The sequence below is a fragment of the Schistocerca nitens genome, chromosome 9 (assembly GCF_023898315.1).
Source record: "Schistocerca nitens isolate TAMUIC-IGC-003100 chromosome 9, iqSchNite1.1, whole genome shotgun sequence".
Taxonomy (NCBI): Eukaryota; Metazoa; Arthropoda; class Insecta; order Orthoptera; family Acrididae; genus Schistocerca; species Schistocerca nitens.
In genome coordinates this window covers 536209946-536233793 of record NC_064622.1, presented here as the reverse complement: position 1 = coordinate 536233793, position 23848 = coordinate 536209946, and positions in this window count along the sequence as shown.

The window sequence follows — 23848 nt, the reverse complement described above, 5'->3', positions numbered from 1 at the left end:
AGGAACATTGAGTCTTCCTACTGTCTGTGTTTTGAGCATTTCCTGCGTCACCAGTTTTACATTCCGATGCACCTCTGCAGGTTAACTGTATCCATTGGACCTTCCCATGGACGATGAAACACAGAAATTGCATCGGAATTAAATATAAGAGACACAATGTCGACTTAGGTACAGGAAGACTGAGTCTTCCTACTGTCTATGTTTGAGCGTGTCCTGTGTCACCAGTTTTTCGTTCCGATGCACCTCTGCAGGTTTACTGTATCCCTTGCACCTTCACAGTGACGATGAAACACAGATATTGCATCGGAATTAAATATAAAAGACACAATGCCAACTTAAGTACAAGAAAACTGAGTCTTCTTAGGGTCTATGTTATGAGCGCTTCCTGCTTCACCAGTTTTACATTCCGATGCACCTCTGCAGTGTTACTGTATCCCTTGGACTTTCCCATTGACGATGAAACACAGAAATTGCATCGGAATTAAATATAAGAGACACAATGCCGACTTGAGTACAGAAAGACTGAGTCTTCCTACTGTCTATGTTTTGAGCGTGTCTTGTGTTACCAGTTTTACATTCCGATGCACCTCTGCAGGTTTACTGTTTCCCTTGCACCTTCACAATGACGATGAAACACAGAAATTGCATCGGAATTAAATATGAGAGACACAATGCCGACTTAAGTACAGGAAGATTGAGTCTTCCTACTGTGTATGTTTTGAGCGTTTCCTGCGTCACCAATTTTACATTCCGATGCACCTCTGCAGGTTTACTGTATCCATTGGACCTTCCCATTGACGATGATACACAGAAATAGCATAGGAATTAAATATAAGAGACACAATGCCGACTTAAGAACAGGAAGGCTGAGTCTTCCTACTTTCTATGATTTGAGCGTTTCCTGCGTCACCAGTTTTACATTCCGATGCACCCCTGCAGGTTTACTGTATCCATAGGACCTTCCCATTGACGATGATACACAGAAATTACATCGGAATTAAATATATGAGACACAACGTTGACTTAAGTACACGAAAACTGAGTCTTCTTACGGTCTATGTTTTAAGCGTTTCCAGTGTCACCAGTTTTACATTCCGATGCACCTCTGCAGGTTTACTGTATCCATTGGACCTTCCCATGGACGATGAAACACAGAAATTGCATCGGAATTAAATATAAGAGGCAAAATGCCGACTCAGGTACAGGAAGACTGAGTCTTCCTACTGTCTACGTTTTCAGCGTTTCCTGTGTCACCAGTTTTACATTCCGATGCACCTCTGCAGGTTTACTGTATCCCTTGCACCTTCACAGTGACGATGAAACACAGAAATTGCATCGGAATTAAATATAAACGACACAATGCCGACTTAAGTACAAGAAAACTGAGTCTTCTTTGTGTCTATGTTATGAGCGCTTCCTGTGTCACCAGTTTTTCATTCCGATGCACGTCTGCAGTGTTACTGTATCCCTTGGACCTCCCCATTGACGATGAAACACAGAAATTGCATCGGAATGAAATATAAGAGACACAATGCCGACTTAAGTACAGAAAAACTGAGTCTTCCTACTGTCTATGTTTTGAGCTTGTCCTGTGTTACCAGTTTTACATTCCGATGCACCTCTGCAGGTTTACTGTATCCCTTGCACCTTCACAGTGACGATGAAACACAGAAATTGCATCGGAATTAAATATAAGAGACACAATGCCGACTTAAGTACAGGAAGATTGAGTCTTCCTACTGTGTATGATTTGAGCGTTTCCTGCGTCACCAATCTTACATTCCGATGCACCTCTGCTGGTTTACTGTATCCATTGGACCTTCTCATTGACGATGATACACAGAAATAGCATCGGAATTAAATATAAGAGACACAATGCCGACCTAAGAACAGGAAGGCTGAGTGTTCCTACTGTCTATGTTTTGAGCGTTTCCTGTGTCACCAGTTTTACATTCCGATGCACCTCTGCAGGTTTACTGTATCCCTTGGATATTCCCATTGTCGATGAAATACAGAAATTGCATCGGAATTAAATATAAGAGACACAATGCCGACTTAAGTACAGGAACATTGTGTCTTCCTACAGTCTATGTTTTGAGCGTTTCCTTCGTCACCAGTTTTACATTCCGATGCACCTCTGCAGGTTTACTGTATCCATTGGACCTTCCCATTGATTATGAAACACAGAAATTACTTCGTAATTAAATATAAGAGACACAACCTTGACTTAAGTACAAGATAACTGAGTCTTCTTACGGTCTATGTTTTGAGCGTTTCCAGTGTCACCAGTTTTACATTCCGATGCACCTTTGCAGGTTTACTGTATCCACTGGACCTTCCCATGGACGATGAAAAACAGAAATTGCATCGGAATATAAGAGACACAATGCCGACTTAGGTACAGGAAGACTTGAGTCTTCCTACGGTCTATGTTTTGAGCGTGTCCTGTGTCACCTGTTTTACATTCCGATGCACCTCTGCAGGTTTACTGTATCCCTTGCACCTTCACAGTGACGATTAAACACAGAAATTGCAACGGAATTAAATATAAACGACACAATGCCGACATAAGTACAAGAAAACTGAGTCTTCTTAGGGTCTATGTTATGAGCGCTTTCTGTGTCACCAGTTTTACATTCCGATGCACCTCTGCAGGTTTACTGTATCCCTTGTATCTTCCCATTGACGATGAAACACAGAAATTGCATCGGTATTAAATATAAGAGACACAATGCCGGCTCAAGTACAGGAACATTGAGTCTTCCTACTGTCTATGTTTTGAGCATTTCCTGCGTCACCAGTTTTACATTCCCATGCACCTCTGCAGGTTTACTGTATCCATTGGACCTTCCCATGGACGATGAAACACAGAAATTGCATCGGAATTAAATATAAGAGACACAATGTCGACTTAGGTACAGGAAGACTGAGTCTTCCTACTGTCTATGTTTGAGCGTGTCCTGTGTCACCAGTTTTTCATTCCGATGCACCTCTGCAGGTTTACTGTATCCCTTGCACCTTCACAGTGACGATGAAACACAGATATTGCATCGGAATTAAATATAAAAGACACAATGCCAACTTAAGTACAAGAAAACTGAGTCTTCTTAGGGTCTATGTTATGAGCGCTTCCTGCGTCACCAGTTTTACATTCCGATGCACCTCTGCAGTGTTACTGTATCCCTTGGACTTTCCCATTGACGATGAAACACAGAAATTGCATGGGAATTAAATATAAAAAACACAATGCCGACATCAGTACAAGAAAACTGAGTCTTCTTAGGGTCTATGTTTTGACCGCTTCCTGTATCACCAGTTTTACATTCCGATGCACCTCTGCAGGTTTACTCTATCCCTTGGACCATCCCATTGCCGACGAAACTCAGAAATTGCATTGGATTCAAATATAAGAGACACAATGCCGACTGAAGTATAGGAAGACTGAATATTCCTACTGTCTATGCTTTGATCGTTTCCTGTGTCACCAGTTTTACATTCCGATGCACCTCTGCACGTTTACTGTATCCATTGGACCTTTCCATTGACGATGAAACACAGAAATTGCATCGGAATTAAATATAAGAGACACAATGCCGACTTAAGTACAGGAACATTAAGTCTTCCTACTGTCTATGTTTTGTGCGCTTCCTGCGTCACCAGTTTTACATTCCGATGCACCTCTGCAGGTTTACTGTATCCATTGGACCTTCCCATTGATGATGAAACACAGAAATTACATCGTAATTAAATATAAGAGACACAACATTGACTTAAGTACAAGAAAACTGAGTCTTCTTACGGTCTATGTTTTGAGCGTTTCCAGTGTTACCAGTTTTACATTCTGATGCATCTCTGCAGGTTTACTGTATCCATTGGACCTTCCCATGGACGATGAAACACAGAAATTGCATCGGAATTAATTATATGAGACACAATGTCGACTTAAGTACAGGAAGATTGAGTCTTCCTACTGTGTATGTTTTGAGCGTTTCCTGCGTCATCAATTTTACATTCCGATGCACCTCTGCAGGTTTACTGTATCCATTGGACTTCCCATGGACGATGAAAAACAGAAATTGCATCGGAATTAAATATAAGAGACACAATGCCGGCTTAAGTACAGGAACATTGAGTCTTCCTACTGTCTATGTTTTGAGCATTTCCTGCGTCACCAGTTTTACATTCCGATGCACCTCTGCAGGTTTACTGTATCCATTGGACCTTCCCATTGACGATGAAACACAGAAATAGCATCGGAATTAAATATAAGAGACACAATGCCGACTTAAGAAAAGGAAGGCTGAGTCTTCCTACTGTCTATGTTTTGAGCGTGTCCTGTGTCACCAGTCTTACATTCCGATGCACCTCTGCAGGTTTACTGTATCCCTTGTATCTTCCCATTGACGATGAAACACAGAAATTGCATCGGTATTAAATATAAGAGACACAATGCCGGCTCAAGTACAGGAACATTGAGTCTTCCTACTGTCTGTGTTTTGAGCATTTCCTGCGTCACCAGTTTTACATTCCGATGCACCTCTGCAGGTTAACTGTATCCATTGGACCTTCCCATGGACGATGAAACACAGAAATTGCATCGGAATTAAATATAAGAGACACAATGTCGACTTAGGTACAGGAAGACTGAGTCTTCCTACTGTCTATGTTTGAGCGTGTCCTGTGTCACCAGTTTTTCGTTCCGATGCACCTCTGCAGGTTTACTGTATCCCTTGCACCTTCACAGTGACGATGAAACACAGATATTGCATCGGAATTAAATATAAAAGACACAATGCCAACTTAAGTACAAGAAAACTGAGTCTTCTTAGGGTCTATGTTATGAGCGCTTCCTGCGTCACCAGTTTTACATTCCGATGCACCTCTGCAGTGTTACTGTATCCCTTGGACTTTCCCATTGACGATGAAACACAGAAATTGCATCGGAATTAAATATAAGAGACACAATGCCGACTTGAGTACAGAAAGACTGAGTCTTCCTACTGTCTATGTTTTGAGCGTGTCTTGTGTTACCAGTTTTACATTCCGATGCACCTCTGCAGGTTTACTGTTTCCCTTGCACCTTCACAATGACGATGAAACACAGAAATTGCATCGGAATTAAATATGAGAGACACAATGCCGACTTAAGTACAGGAAGATTGAGTCTTCCTACTGTGTATGTTTTGAGCGTTTCCTGCGTCACCAATTTTACATTCCGATGCACCTCTGCAGGTTTACTGTATCCATTGGACCTTCCCATTGACGATGATACACAGAAATAGCATAGGAATTAAATATAAGAGACACAATGCCGACTTAAGAACAGGAAGGCTGAGTCTTCCTACTTTCTATGATTTGAGCGTTTCCTGCGTCACCAGTTTTACATTCCGATGCACCCCTGCAGGTTTACTGTATCCATAGGACCTTCCCATTGACGATGATACACAGAAATTACATCGGAATTAAATATATGAGACACAACGTTGACTTAAGTACACGAAAACTGAGTCTTCTTACGGTCTATGTTTTAAGCGTTTCCAGTGTCACCAGTTTTACATTCCGATGCACCTCTGCAGGTTTACTGTATCCATTGGACCTTCCCATGGACGATGAAACACAGAAATTGCATCGGAATTAAATATAAGAGGCAAAATGCCGACTCAGGTACAGGAAGACTGAGTCTTCCTACTGTCTACGTTTTCAGCGTTTCCTGTGTCACCAGTTTTACATTCCGATGCACCTCTGCAGGTTTACTGTATCCCTTGCACCTTCACAGTGACGATGAAACACAGAAATTGCATCGGAATTAAATATAAACGACACAATGCCGACTTAAGTACAAGAAAACTGAGTCTTCTTTGTGTCTATGTTATGAGCGCTTCCTGTGTCACCAGTTTTTCATTCCGATGCACGTCTGCAGTGTTACTGTATCCCTTGGACCTCCCCATTGACGATGAAACACAGAAATTGCATCGGAATGAAATATAAGAGACACAATGCCGACTTAAGTACAGAAAAACTGAGTCTTCCTACTGTCTATGTTTTGAGCTTGTCCTGTGTTACCAGTTTTACATTCCGATGCACCTCTGCAGGTTTACTGTATCCCTTGCACCTTCACAGTGACGATGAAACACAGAAATTGCATCGGAATTAAATATAAGAGACACAATGCCGACTTAAGTACAGGAAGATTGAGTCTTCCTACTGTGTATGATTTGAGCGTTTCCTGCGTCACCAATCTTACATTCCGATGCACCTCTGCTGGTTTACTGTATCCATTGGACCTTCTCATTGACGATGATACACAGAAATAGCATCGGAATTAAATATAAGAGACACAATGCCGACCTAAGAACAGGAAGGCTGAGTGTTCCTACTGTCTATGTTTTGAGCGTTTCCTGTGTCACCAGTTTTACATTCCGATGCACCTCTGCAGGTTTACTGTATCCCTTGGATATTCCCATTGTCGATGAAATACAGAAATTGCATCGGAATTAAATATAAGAGACACAATGCCGACTTAAGTACAGGAACATTGTGTCTTCCTACAGTCTATGTTTTGAGCGTTTCCTTCGTCACCAGTTTTACATTCCGATGCACCTCTGCAGGTTTACTGTATCCATTGGACCTTCCCATTGATTATGAAACACAGAAATTACTTCGTAATTAAATATAAGAGACACAACCTTGACTTAAGTACAAGATAACTGAGTCTTCTTACGGTCTATGTTTTGAGCGTTTCCAGTGTCACCAGTTTTACATTCCGATGCACCTTTGCAGGTTTACTGTATCCACTGGACCTTCCCATGGACGATGAAAAACAGAAATTGCATCGGAATATAAGAGACACAATGCCGACTTAGGTACAGGAAGACTTGAGTCTTCCTACGGTCTATGTTTTGAGCGTGTCCTGTGTCACCTGTTTTACATTCCGATGCACCTCTGCAGGTTTACTGTATCCCTTGCACCTTCACAGTGACGATTAAACACAGAAATTGCAACGGAATTAAATATAAACGACACAATGCCGACATAAGTACAAGAAAACTGAGTCTTCTTAGGGTCTATGTTATGAGCGCTTTCTGTGTCACCAGTTTTACATTCCGATGCACCTCTGCAGGTTTACTGTATCCCTTGTATCTTCCCATTGACGATGAAACACAGAAATTGCATCGGTATTAAATATAAGAGACACAATGCCGGCTCAAGTACAGGAACATTGAGTCTTCCTACTGTCTATGTTTTGAGCATTTCCTGCGTCACCAGTTTTACATTCCCATGCACCTCTGCAGGTTTACTGTATCCATTGGACCTTCCCATGGACGATGAAACACAGAAATTGCATCGGAATTAAATATAAGAGACACAATGTCGACTTAGGTACAGGAAGACTGAGTCTTCCTACTGTCTATGTTTGAGCGTGTCCTGTGTCACCAGTTTTTCATTCCGATGCACCTCTGCAGGTTTACTGTATCCCTTGCACCTTCACAGTGACGATGAAACACAGATATTGCATCGGAATTAAATATAAAAGACACAATGCCAACTTAAGTACAAGAAAACTGAGTCTTCTTAGGGTCTATGTTATGAGCGCTTCCTGCGTCACCAGTTTTACATTCCGATGCACCTCTGCAGTGTTACTGTATCCCTTGGACTTTCCCATTGACGATGAAACACAGAAATTGCATGGGAATTAAATATAAGAGACACAATGCCGACTTGAGTACAGACAGACTGAGTCTTCCTACTGTCTATGTTTTGAGCGTGTCTTGTGTTACCAGTTTTACATTCCGATGCACCTCTGCAGGTTTACTGTTTCCCTTGCACCTTCACAGTGACGATGAAACACAGAAATTGCATCGGAATTAAATATGAGAGACACAATGCCGACTTAAGTACAGGAAGATTGAGTCTTCCTACTGTGTATGTTTTGAGCGTTTCCTGCGTCACCAATTTTACATTCCGATGCACCTCTGCAGGTTTACTGTATCCATTGGACCTTCCCATTGACGATGATACACAGAAATAGCATAGGAATTAAATATAAGAGACACAATGCCGACTTAAGAACAGGAAGGCTGAGTCTTCCTACTGTCTATGATTTGAGCGTTTCCTGCGTCACCAGTTTTACATTCCGATGCACCCCTGCAGGTTTACTGTATCCATAGGACCTTCCCATTGACGATGATACACAGAAATTACATCGGAATTAAATATAAGAGACACAACGTTGACTTAAGTACACGAAAACTGAGTCTTCTTACGGTCTATGTTTTAAGCGTTTCCAGTGTCACCAGTTTTACATTCCGATGCACCTCTGCAGGTTTACTGTATCCATTGGACCTTCCCATGGACGATGAAACACTGAAATTGCATCGGAATTAAATATAAGAGGCAAAATGCCGACTCAGGTACAGGAAGACTGAGTCTTCCTACTGTCTACGTTTTCAGCGTTTCCTGTGTCACCAGTTTTACATTCCGATGCACCTCTGCAGGTTTACTGAATCCCTTGCACCTTCACAGTGACGATGAAACACAGAAATTGCATCGGAATTAAATATAAACGACACAATGCCGACTTAAGTACAAGAAAACTGAGTCTTCTTTGTGTCTATGTTATGAGCGCTTCCTGTGTCACCAGTTTTTCATTCCGATGCACGTCTGCAGTGTTACTGTATCCCTTGGACCTCCCCATTGACGATGAAACACAGAAATTGCATCGGAATGAAATATAAGAGACACAATGCCGACTTAAGTACAGAAAAACTGAGTCTTCCTACTGTCTATGTTTTGAGCGTGTCCTGTGTTACCAGTTTTACATTCCGATGCACCTCTGCAGGTTTACTGTATCCCTTGCACCTTCACAGTGACGATGAAACACAGAAATTGCATCGGAATTAAATATAAGAGACACAATGCCGACTTAAGTACAGGAAGATTGAGTCTTCCTACTGTGTATGATTTGAGCGTTTCCTGCGTCACCAATCTTACATTCCGATGCACCTCTGCTGGTTTACTGTATCCATTGGACCTTCTCATTGACGATGATACACAGAAATAGCATCGGAATTAAATATAAGAGACACAATGCCGACCTAAGAACAGGAAGGCTGAGTGTTCCTACTGTCTATGTTTTGAGCGTTTCCAGTGTTACCAGTTTTACATTGTGATGCATCTCTGCAGGTTTACTGTATCCATTGGACCTTCCCATGGACGATGAAACACAGAAATTGCATCGGAATTAATTATAAGAGACACAATGTCGACTTAAGTACAGGAAGATTGAGTCTTCCTACTGTGTATGTTTTGAGCGTTTCCTGCGTCATCAATTTTACATTCCGATGCACCTCTGCAGGTTTACTGTATCCATTGGACCTTCCCATGGACGATGAAAAACAGAAATTGCATCGGAATTAAATATAAGAGACACAATGCCGGCTTAAGTACAGGAACATTGAGTCTTCCTACTGTCTATGTTTTGAGCATTTCCTGCGTCACCAGTTTTACATTCCGATGCACCTCTGCAGGTTTACTGTATCCATTGGACCTTCCCATTGACGATGAAACACAGAAATAGCATCGGAATTAAATATAAGAGACACAATGCCGACTTAAGAAAAGGAAGGCTGAGTCTTCCTACTGTCTATGTTTTGAGCGTGTCCTGTGTCACCAGTCCTACATTCCGATGCACCTCTGCAGGTTTACTGTATCCCTTGTATCTTCCCATTGACGATGAAACACAGAAATTGCATCGGTATTAAATATAAGAGACACAATGCCGGCTCAAGTACAGGAACATTGAGTCTTCCTACTGTCTATGCTTTGAGCATTTCCTGCGTCACCAGTTTTACATTCCGATGCACCTCTGCAGGTTTACTGTATCCATTGGACCTTCCCATGGACGATGAAACACAGAAATTGCATCGGAATTAAATATAAGAGACACAATGTCGACTTAGGTACAGGAAGACTGAGTCTTCCTACTGTCTATGTTTGAGCGTGTCCTGTGTCACCAGTTTTTCATTCCGATGCACCTCTGCAGGTTTACTGTATCCCTTGCACCTTCACAGTGACGATGAAACACAGAAATTGCATCGGAATTAAATATAAAAGACACAATGCCAACTTAAGTACAAGAAAACTGAGTCTTCTTAGGGTCTATGTTATGAGCGCTTCCTGCGTCACCAGTTTTACATTCCGATGCACCTCTGCAGTGTTACTGTATCCCTTGGACTTTCCCATTGACGATGAAACACAGAAATTGCATCGGAATTAAATATAAGAGACACAATGCCGACTTGAGTACAGAAAGACTGAGTCTTCCTACTGTCTATGTTTTGAGCGTGTCCTGTGTTACCAGTTTTACATTCCGATGCACCTCTGCAGGTTTACTGTTTCCCTTGCACCTTCACAGTGACGATGAAACACAGAAATTGCATCGGAATTAAATATGAGAGACACAATGCCGACTTAAGTACAGGAAGATTGAGTCTTCCTACTGTGTATGTTTTGAGCGTTTCCTGCGTCACCAATTTTACATTCCGATGCACCTCTGCAGGTTTACTGTATCCATTGGACCTTCCCATTGACGATGATACACAGAAATAGCATAGGAATTAAATATAAGAGACACAATGCCGACTTAAGAACAGGAAGGCTGAGTCTTCCTACTGTCTATGATTTGAGCGTTTCCTGCGTCACCAGTTTTACATTCCGATGCACCCCTGCAGGTTTACTGTATCCATAGGACCTTCCCATTGACGATGATACACAGAAATTACATCGGAATTAAATATAAGAGACACAACGTTGACTTAAGTACAAGAAAACTGAGTCTTCTTACGGTCTATGTTTTAAGCGTTTCCAGTGTCACCAGTTTTACATTCCGATGCACCTCTGCAGGTTTACTGTATCCATTGGACCTTCCCATGGACGATGAAACACAGAAATTGCATCGGAATTAAATATAAGAGGCAAAATGCCGACTCAGGTACAGGAAGACTGAGTCTTCCTACTGTCTACGTTTTCAGCGTTTCCTGTGTCACCAGTTTTACATTCCGATGCACCTCTGCAGTGTTACTGTATCCCTTGGACCTCCCCATTGACGATGAAACACAGAAATTGCATCGGAATGAAATATAAGAGACACAATGCCGACTTAAGTACAGAAAAACTGAGTCTTCCTACTGTCTATGTTTTGAGCGTGTCCTGTGTTACCAGTTTTACATTCCGATGCACCTCTGCAGGTTTACTGTATCCCTTGCACCTTCACAGTGACGATGTAACACAGAAATTGCATCGGAATTAAATATAAGAGACACAATGCCGACTTAAGTACAGGAAGATTGAGTCTTCCTACTGTGTATGATTTGAGCGTTTCCTGCGTCACCAATCTTACATTCCGATGCACCTCTGCTGGTTTACTGTATCCCTTGCACCTTCACAGTGACGATGAAACACAGAAATTGCATCGGAATTAAATATAAAAGACACAATGCCGACTTAAGTACAAGAAAACTGAGTCTTATTAGGGTCTATGTTATAAGCGCATCCTGTGTCACCAGTTTTACATTCCGATGCACCTCTGCAGGTTTACTGTATCCATTGGACCTTCCCATGGACGATGAAACACAGAAATTGCATCGGATTTAAATATAAGGAACATTATGCCGACATAAGGACAGGAATGCTGCGTCTTCCTACTGCCTATGCTTTTGAGCATTTCCTGTGTCATCAGTTTTACATTCCGATGCACCTCTGCAGGTTTACTGTATCGCTTGGATCTTCCAATTGACGATGAAACACAGAAATTGCATCGGAATTAAATATAAAAAACACAATGCCGACTTAAGTACAAGAAAACTGAGTCTTGTTAGGGTCTATGTTATGAGCGCTTCCTGTGTCACCAGTTTTACATTCCGATGCACCTCTGCAGGGTTACTGTATCCCTTGGACCTTCCCATTGACGATGAAACACAGAAATTGCATCGGAATTAATTATAAGAGACACAATGCCGGCATAAGAACAGGAATGCTGAGTCTTCCTACTGTCTATGTTTTGAGCATTTCCCGTGTCAAGAGTTTTACATTCCGATGCACCTCTGCAGGTTTGCTGTATCCCTTGCACCTTCCCATTGACAATGAAACACAGAATTTACATCGGAATTAAAAATAACAGACACAATGCCGACTCAAGTACAGGAAGACTGAGTCTTACTACTGTCTAAGTTTTGAGCGTTTCCTGGGTCACCAGTTTTACATTCCGATGCACCTCTGCAGGTTTACTGTATCCCTTTGACCTTCCCATTGACGATGAATCACAGAAATTGCGTCGGAATTAAATATAAGAGACACAATGCCGACTTAAGTACAGGAAGATTGAGTCTTTCTACTGTCTATTTTTGAGCGTTTCCTGCGTCAGCAGTTTTACATTTCCATGCACCTCTGCAGGAATACTGTTTCCCTTCGACTTTCCCATTGACGATGAAACACAGAAATTGCATCGGAATTAAATATAAGAGACACAATGCCGACTTAAGTACATGAAGACTGAGTCTTCCTACTGTCTATGCTTGAAGCGTTCCCTGTGTCATCAGTTCTACATTCCGATGCACCTCTGCAGGTTTACTGTATCCATTGGACCCCCCATTGACGATGAAACACAGAAATTGCATCGGAATTAAATATAAAAGACACAATGCCGACTTAAGTACAGGAAGACTGAGTCTTTATACCGTCTATGTTTTGAGCGTTTCCTGTGTCACCAGTTTTACATTCCGATGCACCTCTGCAGGTTTACTGTCTCCATTGGACCTTCACAGTGACGATGAAATACAGAAATTGCCTCGGAATGAAATAAAAGAGACACAATGTCGACTTAAGTATAGGAAGAGTGTGTCTTTCTATTGTCTATGCTTTGAGCGATTCCTGTGTCACCAGTTTACATTCCGATACACCTCTGCAGGTTCACTGTATCCATTGGACCATCCCATTGACGATGAAACACAGAAATTGCATCGGAATTAAATATAAAAGACACAATGCCGACTTAAGTACAGGAAGACTGAGTCTTGCTACTGTCTATGTTTTGAGCGTTTCCTGTGTCACCAGTTCTACATTCCGATGCACCTCTGCAGGTTTACTGTGTCTATGGGACCCCCCCATTGACGATGAAACACAGAAATTGCATCGGAATTAAATATAAAAGACACAATGCCGACCTAAGTACAGGAAGACTGAGTCTTCGTACTGTCTATGTTTTGAGCGTTTCCTGTGTCACCAGTTTTACATTCAGATGCACCTCTGCGGGTTTTCTGTGTCCCTTGGACCTTCCGATTTGCGATGAAACCCAGAAATTGCATCGGAATTAAATATAAGGGACACAATGACGTCTTAAGTACAGGAAGACAGAGTCTTCCAACTGTCAATGTTTTGAGCGTTTCCTTTGTCACCAGTTTTACATTCCCATGCACCTCTGCAGGTTTTCCTGTATCCCTTGGACATCCAAAGTGACGATGAAACACAGAAATTGCATCGGAATTAAATATAAGAGACACAATGCCGACTTAAGTACAGGAAGACTGAGTCTTCCTACTGTCTATTTTTTGAGCCTTTCCTGTGTCACCAGTTTTACATTCCGATGCAGCTCTGCAGGTATACTGTTTCCCTTCGACTTTCCTATTGACAATGAAACACAGAAATTGCATCGGAATGAAATAAAAGAGACGCAATGTCGACTTCAGTACAGGAAGAGTGTGTCTCTCTATTGTCTATGCTTTGAGCGTTTCCTGTGTCACCAGTTTTACATTCCGATGCACCTCTGCAGGTTTACTGTATCCATTGGTCCTTCCCATTGACGATGAGACACAGAAAATGCATCGGAATTAAATATAAGAGACACAATGCCGACCTAAGTACAGGAAGACTGAGTCTTCCTACTGTCTATGTTTTGAGCGTTTCCTGTGTCACCAGTTTTACATTCCGATCCACATCTGCAGGTTTACTGTATCCATTGGACCTTCCCTTTGACGACGAAGCACAGAAATTGCATCGGAATTAAATATAAGGGACACAACGCCGACTTAAGTACAAGAAAACTGAGTCTTCTTACGGTCTACGATTTGAGCGTTTCCTGTGTCACCATTTTTACAATCCAATGCACCTTTGCAGGTTTACTATATACCTTGGACCTTCCCATTGACGATAAAACACAGAAATTGCATCGAAATTAAATATAAGAGATACAATGCCGACTTAGGTACAGGAAGACTGAATCTTCCTACTGTCTATGTTTTGAGTGTTTCCTGTGTCATCAGTTTTACATTTTGGTGCACCTCTGCAGGGTTACTGTATCCCTTGGACCTTCCCATTGACGATGAAACACAGAAATTGCATCGGAATTAAATATAAAAGACACAATGCCGACCTAAGTACAGGAAGACTGAGTCTTCATACTGTCTATGTTTTGAGCGTTTCCTGTGTCACCAGTTTTACATTCAGATGCACCTCTGCGGGTTTTCTGTGTCCCTTGGACCTTCCGATTTGCGATGAAACCCAGAAATTGCATCGGAATTAAATATAAGGGACACAATGACGTCTTAAGTACAGGAAGACAGAGTCTTCCAACTGTCAATGTTTTGAGCGTTTCCTTTGTCACCAGTTTTACATTCCCATGCACCGCTGCAGGTTTTCCTGTATCCCTTGGACATCCAAAGTGACGATGAAACACAGAAATTGCATCGGAATTAAATATAAGAGACACAAATCCGACTTAAGTACAGGAAGATTGAGTCTTTCTACTGTCTATTTTTGAGCGTTTCCTGCGTCAGCAGTTTTACATTTCCATGCACCTCTGCAGGAATACTGTTTCCCTTCGACTTTCCCATTGACGATGAAACACAGAAATTGCATCGGAATTAAATATAAGAGACACAATGCCGACTTAAGTACATGAAGACTGAGTCTTCCTACTGTCTATGCTTGAAGCGTTCCCTGTGTCATCAGTTCTACATTCCGATGCACCTCTGCAGGTTTACTGTATCCATTGGACCCCCCATTGACGATGAAACACAGAAATTGCATCGGAATTAAATATAAAAGACACAATGCCGACTTAAGTACAGGAAGACTGAGTCTTTATACCGTCTATGTTTTGAGCGTTTCCTGTGTCACCAGTTTTACATTCCGATGCACCTCTGCAGGTTTACTGTCTCCATTGGACCTTCACAGTGACGATGAAATACAGAAATTGCCTCGGAATGAAATAAAAGAGACACAATGTCGACTTAAGTATAGGAAGAGTGTGTCTTTCTATTGTCTATGCTTTGAGCGTTTCCTGTGTCACCAGTTTACATTCCGATACACCTCTGCAGGTTCACTGTATCCATTGGACCATCCCATTGACGATGAAACACAGAAATTGCATCGGAATTAAATATAAAAGACACAATGCCGACTTAAGTACAGGAAGACTGAGTCTTCCTACTGTCTATGTTTTGAGCGTTTCCTGTGTCACCAGTTCTACATTCCGATGCACCTCTGCAGGTTTACTGTGTCTATGGGACCCCCCCATTGACGATGAAACACAGAAATTGCATCGGAATTAAATATAAAAGACACAATGCCGACCTAAGTACAGGAAGACTGAGTCTTCGTACTGTCTATGTTTTGAGCGTTTCCTGTGTCACCAGTTTTACATTCAGATGCACCTCTGCGGGTTTTCTGTGTCCCTTGGACCTTCCGATTTGCGATGAAACCCAGAAATTGCATCGGAATTAAATATAAGGGACACAATGACGTCTTAAGTACAGGAAGACAGAGTCTTCCAACTGTCAATGTTTTGAGCGTTTCCTTTGTCACCAGTTTTACATTCCCATGCACCTCTGCAGGTTTTCCTGTATCCCTTGGACATCCAAAGTGACGATGAAACACAGAAATTGCATCGGAATTAAATATAAGAGACACAATGCCGACTTAAGTACAGGAAGACTGAGTCTTCCTACTGTCTATTTTTTGAGCCTTTCCTGTGTCACCAGTTTTACATTCCGATGCAGCTCTGCAGGTATACTGTTTCCCTTCGACTTTCCTATTGACAATGAAACACAGAAATTGCATCGGAATGAAATAAAAGAGACGCAATGTCGACTTCAGTACAGGAAGAGTGTGTCTTTCTATTGTCTATGCTTTGAGCGTTTCCTGTGTCACCAGTTTTACATTCCGATGCACCTCTGCAGGTTTACTGTATCCATTGGTCCTTCCCATTGACGATGAGACACAGAAAATGCATCGGAATTAAATATAAGAGACACAATGCCGACCTAAGTACAGGAAGACTGAGTCTTCCTACTGTCTATGTTTTGAGTGTTTCCTGTGTCACCAGTTTTACATTCCGATCCACATCTGCAGGTTTACTGTATCCATTGGACCTTCCCTTTGACGACGAAGCACAGAAATTGCATCGGAATTAAATATAAGGGACACAACGCCGACTTAAGTACAAGAAAACTGAGTCTTCTTACGGTCTACGATTTGAGCGTTTCCTGTGTCACCATTTTTACAATCCAATGCACCTCTGCAGGTTTACTATATACCTTGGACCTTCCCATTGACGATAAAACACAGAAATTGCATCGAAATTAAATATAAGAGATACAATGCCGACTTAGGTACAGGAAGACTGAATCTTCCTACTGTCTATGTTTTGAGTGTTTCCTGTGTCATCAGTTTTACATTTTGGTGCACCTCTGCAGGGTTACTGTATCCCTTGGACCTTCCCATTGACGATGAAACACAGAAATTGCATCGGAATTAAATATAAAAGACACAATGCCGACCTAAGTACAGGAAGACTGAGTCTTCATACTGTCTATGTTTTGAGCGTTTCCTGTGTCACCAGTTTTACATTCAGATGCACCTCTGCGGGTTTTCTGTGTCCCTTGGACCTTCCGATTTGCGATGAAACCCAGAAATTGCATCGGAATTAAATATAAGGGACACAATGACGTCTTAAGTACAGGAAGACAGAGTCTTCCAACTGTCAATGTTTTGAGCGTTTCCTTTGTCACCAGTTTTACATTCCCATGCACCTCTGCAGGTTTTCCTGTATCCCTTGGACATCCAAAGTGACGATGAAACACAGAAATTGCATCGGAATTAAATATAAGAGACACAATGCCGACTTAAGTACAGGAAGACTGAGTCTTCCTACTGTCTATTTTTTGAGCCTTTCCTGTGTCACCAGTTTTACATTCCGATGCAGCTCTGCAGGTATACTGTTTCCCTTCGACTTTCCTATTGACAATGAAACACAGAAATTGCATCGGAATGAAATAAAAGAGACGCAATGTCGACTTCAGTACAGGAAGAGTGTGTCTTTCTATTGTCTATGCTTTGAGCGTTTCCTGTGTCACCAGTTTTACATTCCGATGCACCTCTGCAGGTTTACTGTATCCATTGGTCCTTCCCATTGACGATGAGACACAGAAAATGCATCGGAATTAAATATAAGAGACACAATGCCGACCTAAGTACAGGAAGACTGAGTCTTCCTACTGTCTATGTTTTGAGCGTTTCCTGTGTCACCAGTTTTACATTCCGATCCACATCTGCAGGTTTACTGTATCCATTGGACCTTCCCTTTGACGACGAAGCACAGAAATTGCATCGGAATTAAATATAAGGGACACAACGCCGACTTAAGTACAAGAAAACTGAGTCTTCTTACGGTCTACGATTTGAGCGTTTCCTGTGTCACCATTTTTACAATCCAATGCACCTCTGCAGGTTTACTATATACCTTGGACCTTCCCATTGACGATAAAACACAGAAATTGCATCGAAATTAAATATAAGAGATACAATGCCGACTTAGGTACAGGAAGACTGAATCTTCCTACTGTCTATGTTTTGAGTGTTTCCTGTGTCATCAGTTTTACATTTTGGTGCACCTCTGCAGGTTTACTGTATCCATTGGACCTTCCCTTTGACGACGAAACACAGAAATTGCATCGGAATTAAATATAAGAGACACAATGCCGACATAAGAACAGGTATGCTGAGTCTTCCTACTGTCTATGTTTTGAGCATTTCCTGTGTCACCAGTTTTACATTCCGATGCACCTCTGCAGGTTTACTGTATCCCTTGGATCTACCAATTGACGATGAAACACAGAAATTGCATCGGAATTAAATATAAGAGACACAATGTCGACTTAAGTACAGGAAGATTGAGTCTTCCTACTGTCTATGTTTGAGCGTTTCCTGCGTCACCAATTTTACATTCCGATGCACCTCTGCAGGTTTACTGTATCCATTGGACCGTCCCATTGACGATGAAACACAGAAATAGCATCGGAATTAAGTATAAGGGACTCAATGACGTCTTAAGTACAGGAAGACAGAGTCTTCCAACTGTGTATGTTTTGAGCGTTTCCTGTGTCACCAGTTTTACATTCTCATGCACCTCTGCAGGTTTTCCTGTATCCCTTGGACCTTCAAAGTGACGATGAAACACAGAAATTGCATCGGAATTAAATATAAGAGACACAATGCCGACTTAAATACAGGAAGACAGAGTCTTCCTACTGTCTATGTTTTGAGCGTTTCCTGTGTCATCAGTTCCACATTCCGATGCACCTCTGCAGGTTTACTGTATCCATTGGACCCCCCCCCCATTGACGATGAAACACGGAAATTGCGTCGGAATTAAATATAAAAGACACAATGCCGACATAAGTACAGGAAGACTGAGTCTTTCTACTGTCTATTTTTTTAGCGTTACCTGTGTCACCAGTTTTACAGTCCGATGCACATCTGCTGGTTTACTGTATCCATTGGACCGTCCCATTGACGATGAAACACAGAAATTGCATCGGAATTAAATATAAGAGACACAATGCCGACTAAAGTACAGGAAGACTGAGTCTTCCTACTGTCTATGTTTTGAGCGTTTCCTGTGTCACCAGTTTTACATTCCGATGTACCTCTGCAGGAATACTGTTTCCCTTCGACTTTCCCATTGACGATGAATCACAGAAATTGCATCGGAATTAAATATAAGAGACACAATGCCGACATAAGTACATGAAGACTGAGTCTTCCTACTGTCTATGCTTTGAGCGTTCCCTGTGTCATCAGTTCTACATTCCGATGCACCTGTGCAGGTTTACTGTATCCATTGGACCCCCCCCCCCCCCCCCATTGACGATGAAACACAGAAATTGCATCGGAATTAAATATAAAAGACACAATGCCGACTTAAGTACAGGAAGACTGAGTCTTCCCACTGTCTATGTTTTGAGCGTTTACTTTGTCACCGGTTTTACATTCCGATGCATCTCTGCACTTTTACTGTATCCTATGGACCTTCCCATTGTGATGAAATACAGAAATTGCATCGGAATTAAATATAAGAGACACAACGCCGACTTAAGTACAAGAAAACTGAGTCTTCCGACGGTATATGATTTGAGCGGTTCCTGTGTCACCAGTTTTATATTCCGATACACCTCTGCAGGTTTACTGTATCCATTGGACCTTCCCATTGACGATGAAACACAGAAATTGCATCGGAATTAAATATAAGAGACACAATGCCGACTTAAGTACAAGAAGACTGAGACTTCCTACTCTCTATATTTTGAGCGTTTCCTGTGTCATCAGTTCTACATTCCGATGCACCTCTGCAGGTTTACTGTATCTATTGGACCCCCCCATTGACGATGAAACACAGAAATTGCATCGGAATTAAATATAAAAGACACAATGCCGACCTAAGTACAGGAAGACTAAGTCTTCGTACTGTCTATGTTTTGAGCGTTTCCTGTGTCACCAGTTTTACATTCCGATGCACCTCTGCAGGTTTTCTGTGTCCCTTGGACCTTCCGTTTTGCGATGAAACCCAGAAATTGCATCGGAATTAAATATAAGGGACACAATGACGTCTTAAGTACAGGAAGACAGAGTCTTCCAACTGTCAATGTTTTGAGCGTTTCCTGTGTCACCAGTTTTACATTCCCATGCACATCTGCAAGTTTTCCTGTAACCCTTGGACATCCAAAGTCACGATGAAACACAGAAATTGCATCGGAATTAAATATAAGAGACACAATGCCGACTTAAGTACAGGAAGACTGAGTCTTCCTACTGTCTATTTTTTGAGCGTTTCCTGTGTCGCCAGTTTTACATTCCGATGCAGCTCTGCAGGTATACTGTTTCCCTTCGACTCTCCTATTGACGATGAAACACAGAAATTGCATCGGAATGAAATAAAAGAGACACAATGTCGACTTAAGTACAGGAAGAGTGTGTCTTTCTATTGTCTATGCTTTGAGCGTTTCCTGTGTCACCAGTTTTACATTCCGATGCACCTCTGCAGGTTTACTGTATCCATTGGACCTTCAAATTGACGATGAGACACAGAAAATGCATCGGATTAAATATAAGAGACACAATGCCGACCTAAGTACAGGAAGACTGAGTCTTCCTACTGTCTATGTTTTGAGCGTTTCCTGTGTCACCAGTTTTACATTCCGATCCACATCTGCAGGTTTACTGTATCCATTGGACCTTCCATTTGACGACGAAGCACAGAAATTGCATCGGAATTAAATATAAGGAACACAACGCCGACTTAAGTACAAGAAAACTGAGTCTTCTTACGGTCTACGATGTGAGCATTTCCTGTGTCACCATTTTTACAATCCAATGCACCTCTGCAGGTTTACTATAAACCTTGGACCTTCCCATTGAAGATAAAACACAGAAATTGCATCGAAATTAAATATAAGAGATACAATGCCGACTTAGGTACAGGAAGACTGAATCTTCCTACTCTCTATGTTTTGAGTGTTTCCTGTGTCATCTGTTTTACATTTTGGTGCACCTCTGCAGGTTTACTGTATCCATTGGACCTTCCCTTTGACGACGAAACACAGAAATTGCATCGGAATTAAATATAAGAGACACAATGCCGACATAAGAACAGGTATGCTGAGTCTTCCTACCGTGTATGTTTTGAGCATTTCCTGTGTCACCAGTTTTACATTCCGATGCACCTCTGCAGGTTTACTGTATCCCTTGGATCTACCAATTGACGATGAAACACAGAGATTGCATCGGAATGAAATATAAGATACACACTGTCGACTTAAGTGCAGGAAGATTGAGTCTTCCTACTATGTTTGAGCGTTTCCTGCGTCACCAATTTTACATTCCGATGCACCTCTGCAGGTTTACTGTATCACTTGGACCTTCCCATTGACGATGAAACACAGAAATTTTATCGGAATTAAATATAAGAGACACAATGCCGACTTAAGTACAGGAACATTGATTCTTCCGACTGTCTATGTTTTGCGCGTTTCCTGCGTCACCAGTTTTACATTCCGATGCACCTCTGCAGGTTTACTGTATCCCTTGGATCTTCCAATTGACGACGAAACACAGAAATTGCATCGGAATTAAATATAAGAGACACAATGTCGACTTAAATACAGGAAGATTGAGTCTTCCTACTGTCTATGTTTTGAGCGTTTCCTGCGTCACCAATTTTACATTCCGATGCACCTCTGCAGGTTTACTGTATCCATTGGACCGTCCCATTGACGATGAAACACGGAAATAGCATCGGAATTAAGTATAAGGGACTCAGTGACGTCTTAAGTACAGGAAGACAGAGTCTTCCAACTGTGTATGTTTTGAGCGTTTCCTGTGTCACCAGTTTTACATTCCCATGCACCTCTGCAGGTTTTCCTGTATCCCTTGGACCTTCAAAGTGACGATGAAACACAGAAATAGCATCGGAATTAAATATAAGACACAATGCCGACTTAAGAACAGGAAGACAGAGTCTTCCTACTGTCTATGTTTTGAGCGTTTCCTGTGTCATCAGTTCTACATTCCGATGCACCTCTGCAGGTTTACTGTATCCATTGGACCCCCCCATTGACGATGAAACACAGAAATTGCATCGGAATTAAATATAAAAGACACAATGCCGACATAAGTACAGGAAGACTGAGACTTTCTACTGTCTATTTTCTTAGCGTTTCCTGTGTCACCAGTTTTACAGTCCGATGCACATCTGCTGGTTTACTGTCTCCATTGGACCTACCCATTGACGATGAAACACAGAAATTGCATCGGAATTAAATATAAGAGACACAATGCCGACTTATGTACAGGAAGACTGAGTCATCCTACTGTCTATTTTTTGAGCGTTCCCTGCGTCACCAGTTTTACATTCCGATGCACCTCTGCAGGTTTACTGTATCCATCGGACCTTCCCATTGACGATGAAACACAGAAATTACATCGGAATTAAATATAAGAGACACAACGCCGACTTAAGTATAAGAAAACTGAGTCTTCTTACGGTCTACTTATTGAGCGTTTCCTGTGTCGCCAGTTTTACATTCCGATGCACCTCTGCAGGTTTACTGTGTCCCTTGGACCTTCCCATTTGCGATGAAACACTGAAATTGCATCGGAATTAAATATAAGGGACACAATGACGTCTTAAGTACAGGAAGACAGAGTCTTCCAACTGTCTATGTTTTGAGCGTTTCCTGTGTCATCAGTTTTACATTCCGATGCACCTCTGCAGGTATACTGTTTCCCTTCGACTTTCCCATTGACGATGAAACACAGAAATTGCATCGGAATTAAATATAAGAGACACAATGCCGACTTAAGTACAGAAGGACTGAGTCTTACTACTGTCTATGTTTTGAGCGTTTCCAGTGTCACCAGTTTTACATTCCGATGCACCTATGCAGGTCTACAGTATCCCATGGACCTTCATAGTGACGATGAATCACAGAAATTGCATCGGAATTAAATATAAGAGACACAATGTCGACTTAAGTACAGGAAGATTGAGTCTTCCTAATCTCTATGTTTTGAGCGTTTCCTGTGTCACCAGTTTTACATTCCGATGCACCTCTGCAGGTTTACTGTATCCAATGGACCGTCCCATTGACGATGAAACACAGAAATAGCACCGGAATTAAATATAAGAGACACAATGCCGACTTAAGAACTGGTTGGCTGAGTCTTCCTACTGTCTATGTTTTGAGCGTTTCCTGTGTCTTCAGTTTTACATTCCGATGCACCTCTGCAGGTTTACTGTATCACTTGGACCTTCCCATTGACGATGAAACACAGAAATTTTATCGGAATTAAATATAAGGAACACAACGCCGACTTAAGTACAAGAAAACTGAGTCTTCTTACGGTCTACGATGTGAGCGTTTCCTGTGTCACCATTTTTACAATCCAATGCACCTCTGCAGGTTTACTATATACCTTGGACCTTCCCATTGAAGATAAAACACAGAAATTGCATCGAAATTAAATATAAGAGATACAATGCCGACTTAGGTACAGGAAGACTGAATCTTCCTACTCTCTATGTTTTGAGTGTTTCCTGTGTCATCAGTTTTACATTTTGGTGCAACTCTGCAGGTTTACTGTATCCATTGGACCTTCCCTTTGACGACGAAACACAGAAATTGCATCGGAATTAAATATAAGAGACACAATGCCGACATAAGAACAGGTATGCTGAGTCTTCCTACTGTGTATGTTTTGAGCATTTCCTGTGTCACCAGTTTTACATTCCGATGCACCTCTGCAGGTTTACTGTATCCCTTGGATCTACCAATTGACGATGAAACACACAAATTGCATCGGAATTAAATATAAGAGACACAATGTCGACTTATGTACAGGAAGATTGAGTCTTCCTACTATGTTTGAGCGTTTCCTGCGTCACCAATTTTACATTCCGATGCACCTCTGCAGGTTTACTGTATCCCTTGGATCTTCCAATTGACGACGAAACACAGAA